Below are 6,000 nucleotides of genomic sequence, written 5' to 3'. Positions count from 1 at the left end.
ATGATCACATGGACAGTCTGGTTAAGGCGAAACAAGGTACGCTTTTCCCCGCCAGGTTTCCCAAATGACCAAGTGATGCAGCGAGCTGTTGCAGCATTGATGGAGTACCGGACTGCCACTCCTTTAGTTCAGGTAGCAGAGGTCAGAACAAGAACGAGGTGGAAAGCTCCTCCAAGTGATGAGTTCTCAAAAGTAAACTTCGATGGGGCAATATTTAAAGAAAAAGACAAGGCAGGAATTGGAGTGGTTATTCGAGATTGTCAAGGGCTGGTCTTGGCATCAATGTCTCAAATCATTCCTTTACCTCTAACTATTGTGGAGCTTGAAACATTGGCTGCGGCGAAGGCATTACAATTTGCTATTGATTAGGGGTTGAGTAAAGTCAATCTAGAAGGAGATTCGGAGATCGTTAGAAATGCTTTGAATGAAAACTCTCTATCTTTGTTGTCATTTGGTTTACTTATTCAAGATGTCAAGAATATTGCAAACTATTTTCATTGTATTAGTTTTTTACATGTTTGTAGGAATGGAAATTGTATAGCTCACAACCTAGTTAGACATGCACGATATGTCACTAGTTTTTTAGTGTGGATAGAAGATGTTTTATCATATAACTTTGCTACTTATCACACAAATTTACCCATTTCGTAATAAAGCTTTTAGTCTGGTTTCTGAAATTATTATTTTTTTATTTTTTTTTATTTTTTTTTTGAGATGGAAACAAAGACGTAATAAATTAAATATGTCACACATTGCTAACTTATAATGTTATAACTAATAAATCTATAAATTGGGAGCTATTCAATTTATAATTAACAATTAGTCCTTTTGTGACTTAGTGACAACAATTAGTCCTTTTGTGAAATAATATAAATGTAATTCTTATTTGATTTGTATAGTTGTATTTGTTAATAGATGATTGCATTGTAATGTATTAAAAAACAATGCTTTTGTTATGTATATTTGTTCATAGTTTATTAATACTAAATGAATGCTTATTTGGAGTTTTATTTAAAAAAAAAAAAAATTGCTTATACTTCAAGCCTCTTAACTTAAAATCTTAGATCTATCCCTAGTAGTGTGATACTACATGTATAGGATATGTAAGGTGAGTAATGCTATGGATACAGTAATTTTCAAAATATTGTTCACAACAACTTAATTGGTGGATTTTTATTAGTTCTTTTTTGGTTTATCATTAACATTAATTTATTATTTATTATCAATAAACTTGACATCTCAATAATTATAAAATGATAAATGAAATTCGCTACTGCATTATAAACATAAAATAAAATTTTCCTCCAACTCCGCCTGCCTCCTCAAATACTTTTCAAACTCTTGTATAGACTTGTACATTTTTAAATTTTTTTTTTTTTATAAATCCGAATCATGTGCACCATGCAATGGTAAAAGGAAAAAGCTAAGAAAGTAAAATGATAAAAAAAAAAGTTAAAAGTTTGATCCAAGCAATGAGATTAAAAGTAAGTTTTTTAACTTTCAATCTTAGTCATTAAAAAAAAAATGCAATTCTCTTTCTTCGGATAAATACAATGGTGACAAAAAAAAAATATAAGAAATATAATATTCACAATATTTTCAATAAATTCTAGACAATAGATTGTTACTTACTGTTTTTTTTTTTTTTTCCCCTTCTTTTTGAGAAACCAGACCTTAAGTCTGTATTCTAGACAATAGATTGTTACTTACTGTTTTTTTTTTTTTTTCCCCTTCTTTTTGAGAAACCAGACCTTAAGTCTGGGACTTTATTGAACCAACAAAAAACAAAAACTTAATGAACATCAAAGTCAACTAAAGCAGCAATGTCCAAAGGCAAAGCATGCATCCGGCCAAACATGACAGCCAACTATGGATGAAGCCTTTTTTGCAAGAGCATCCACTACTAAATTCCCAGAGCGGTTAACATGACTAAACTGAATTGAAGAAAAGTTAGGCAGTAAACACAGGACATCATCCACGATATTCCCAAAGGAGGATAGTAAGGAACGTCCCTGGGAGACCGCAGCAAAGATTATGGCTGAATCACCTTCAACTATTACTCCCTGGAGCTCAAGTTCAGTTGCATATTGGACCACTCTGAGGCAGGCAAGAGCCTCCATATCAGCTACGGATGAAGTTAGCGACGTGTGCGTTGACAGAGCACCAAGGGAGACGCCACGCCAGTCACGCACAATAACACCAAGTCTTGCCGAGTCCGAGTGGTTAAAAAGGGCAGCATCAGAGTTCACTTTCACAAAGCCTGGTTCAGGAGGGCGCCATTGATGCCGAGCAGAAGGTCGAGGGCGAGGGATCACTGAAATTTGGCTAGCCAAAAACTCCTGGATCAGAGCACTTGCGACTGCACTGATATTCGCGAGGGGCTGAGCTGGACGACCAAAATGTAGAGCATTACGTCTATTACATAAGCACCATGTCATAGTTGCAAACATCTCCGTTCTCAGTTCATCACGAACCTGCATAAATTAGTTAATTAAATCACAAAAATTCAGGGGAGGGGGAGTTATCATGGTCTGAAACCATTAGAAAGGCTGCCACACAGGTGCTACGTAACATCAGAAACAGAGTGCATGAAGGGAGTCTTCCAGAGCATCCTTGCATAGATCACAAAGGTCCGAATCTATTATATGCCTTCGCTTTAGATTGCATTTGGTAGGCAGAGCATTATTACAAACTCTCCAGACAAAGTGTTTTATCTTGTTGGGTACCTGCAACTTCCAAATCCCTTTCCAGAAACTCCGCTGATTAACTTGATTGGAAGAGCTTGCACGATCAGTTGAGGTCGGGGCAGCCAACAACTTGTAAGCACTACTAGTGCTGAACTCCCTGGATGGAGTACAAGACCAAGAAACACGGTCAGGCGGTTTCCTGTGACTAAGTGGAATACCCAGTACCAACGAAGCTTCATGAGGCAAAAACAACCTATTGATCACCTCCTCAGATTTCCACATACTCAAATCTGGATTGATAAGGGAACTGACCCTTGCTTCAGCCACGATTGGAGGGAGGGGGGAAAGGATTAATCTACTTGGTTTCACCTGCAACCACTTGTCTTCCTTAATCCATACTGATTGGCCATCCCCAATATGCCAAACCATACCCTTTCTAATGACATCCCTGGCACTAAGAATGCTCTTCCATGCATAGGAGCCGGAATTGGATTCCTTGGCGTCAAGAATAGAACAATTAGGAAAAAATCGAGCCTTAAAGACTCTGAAGCAAAGGGACTCCGGATTCTGCATCATGCGCCAGACTTGTTTAGCAAGGAGGGCTTCATTAAACTTCTCAATTTCTTTGAAGACCATTCAACCCACTTCTTTAGCTTCACATAGCCTCTCCCAATTAACCCAGTGCACCTTCCTTGAAGCATCATTGTATCCCCACCAAAATTTTCGAGTGAGGACTTCTAACTCTTTGATCAAACCTTTAGGGAGCTTAAAGCAGCTCATAGTGTAAGTAGGGATGGCTTGAATGACTGCTTTAATGAGGACTTCCCTTCCTGCTATGGATAATAACTTTTCCTTCCACCCTTGTAATTTCTTCCACACCCTCTCCTTAAGATAAATAAAACTCCTTTTTTCCCCTGGCCCACTAATGCTGGCAATCCTAAATATTTTTCATATTGTCTGATCGCCGGAACTCCCAAAAGTTGTTGGATACGAGATTGGGTTTGATGAGGTGTATTAGAACTGAAGAAAATATTAGTCTTTTCTCTATTCATTTTTTGGCCCATTCCTCTCTCTTAAATAGCCAAAATCTCTAGAACCCTTTGACATTCGGTCTTAATCGCTCGGCAAAAGAGGACATTATCATTTGCAAAAAATAAGTGTGAGACCCGAGGACCATATCTGCTGATAGCCACTCTCTTAATGCTTCCCTCTACCTCTGCTTTTTGCAATAAACCTTGTAACCCCATGGCACACAAGAGAAACAAATATGGTGATAGAGGAACACCTTGGCGAAGGCCCCTCGAAGGTTTGATGCAACCAACCGGTTGCCCATTGAGCAGGATAGAATAAGACACGGATTTCAGGCATGACATAATAATTCTTCTCATCCTCTCTTCAAGCCCCAAATATTGCATAATTGCCTCCAAGAAACCCCACTCCACCTGATCATAAGTTTTACTCATGTCCAGCTTAAGAGCCATAAATCCCATCTTTCCCTTTGTCTTCCTCTTCAAATAATGAAGGGTCTCAAAAGCCACAAGAATATTATCAGATATCAATCGACCCGATAGGAAAGCACTCTGAGAATCTAGCACAACATTAGCTAAAAACTTTTTCAAACGATTAGCCACCACTTTCGCAATAAGTTTGTAAATCACATTACATAAGCTAATGAGTCTGAAATCAGAAACTTTCTTAGGGTTTTTAATTTTGGAGATGAGAGTGATAAAAGTAGTGTTTAAGGATTTTGGGACAATACCTGAGTTTAAGGCTTGAAGTACCACTGCAGTCACATCTTCACTCACAATGTGCCAGAAGGACTTATAGAAAATAGGAGACACACCATCAGGACCAGGAGCCGTGAGAGGGGCCATTTGATTGAGCGCTTCTTTAACCTCACATGCTTGGAAGTCACCATCTAAATGATCTCTAATATCCTCTCCTACCACCCTTTGAATACTGCTGAGGATATTATTAAAGCGACTCGAATGTGAAATGGTGAAGATTTGTTCAAAATAGCCTTCCACCACTTTGCCCATGCCATCCTCATCTTCAACCCAAGCACCAGTCTCATCTTCTAGTCCTGCAATTAGATTTCGCCGATTTCTTTGGTTGGCTCTGCAATGAAAGTATTTTGTGTTCCTGTCCCCTTCCTTAAGCCATCTATTTCTTGATCTTTGCTTCCACATACACTCATCTTTTACTTATAATTTTTGAATGTCATCTCTTAAGGCCTGGATTCTAGCATGATTGATTCTGTATCCCCTATTTTCCTCTTTTGACTTCAGGTCTGCTAATTTCTGCTTCAGAGAGTTTCGAACATGACCAAAAGTCTTCTTATTCCACACTCTAAGATTAGACTGGCAAGCCAATATTTTTCTATTGAAACCCCACACCATGGCTTGGGCCATCCCATTTCCCCAAGAATCACAAATCACCTCTTCACAAGACCTATCCCTAAGCCACATAGCTTCAAACCGGAAAGGGCGCCCTTTTTTATAAAATTGATTCATTTCTGAGTCTGGACTGAAAGGAATGGGCTTGTGATCAGAGTGGAAGGCATCCAGATGGTGAATTCTGGAGGAAGGAAATCTCAAGATCCAATCAATTGTGGCTACCCCTCTATCCAGTCGGATCCACACATTTTGGTGTCCTAGTCGCCTATTGCACCGAGTGAATGGGAAGCCATTAAACCCTAGGTCCTTCAACTTGCAAAAATCAAGAGCATTTCGAAAACCCTACATTTGTCTCTCTGGTCTATAAAGTCATCCCTGTTTCTCATCAGCATATAAAATTTCATTAAACTCACCAATACAAACCCAAGGAAGGGTGAAATGATTACTCAATGTTTTGAGCATAGATCAGGAGTCTTCTCGGTTGGAGGTCTCAAGGTCTCCATAGAAACCTGTGAACCGCCAGGTGTCATCAACTCCATGGTCTATAATAGCATCAATATGGTTATCAGAAAAAGATTGGACATCCATATTAGAGTTAGCAGCCCAATACAAAGCTAAACCACCCCCTGTGTTATGTCGTGGAACCACAAACAGATTAGCATACTGAATCTTTCTACCAATTCTGTCTAGAACTGATTTCTCAACTTTAGTTTCCATTAAGAAAATCAGCTTGGGATCTTTGGTATGTATCAACACAACTAGTTCATCTTCTGTCTGTGGGTTTCCAAGCCCACGATAGTTCCAGCTGAGGCAACTCATTGAGCCCAGTGGTGCTGGGAACCAGCCACCACCTTTAAAGTTTCTTTGTCTAAAGAGCTACCTACAATCTATCAAACATGCTTTTTTTCCCTTCCCTC

This window comes from Quercus suber, unplaced genomic scaffold, assembly GCF_002906115.3.
Source record: "Quercus suber isolate HL8 unplaced genomic scaffold, Cork oak 2.0 scaffold_84, whole genome shotgun sequence".
Lineage (NCBI taxonomy): Eukaryota > Viridiplantae > Streptophyta > Magnoliopsida > Fagales > Fagaceae > Quercus > Quercus suber.
This window is presented reverse-complemented; position numbering follows the sequence as displayed.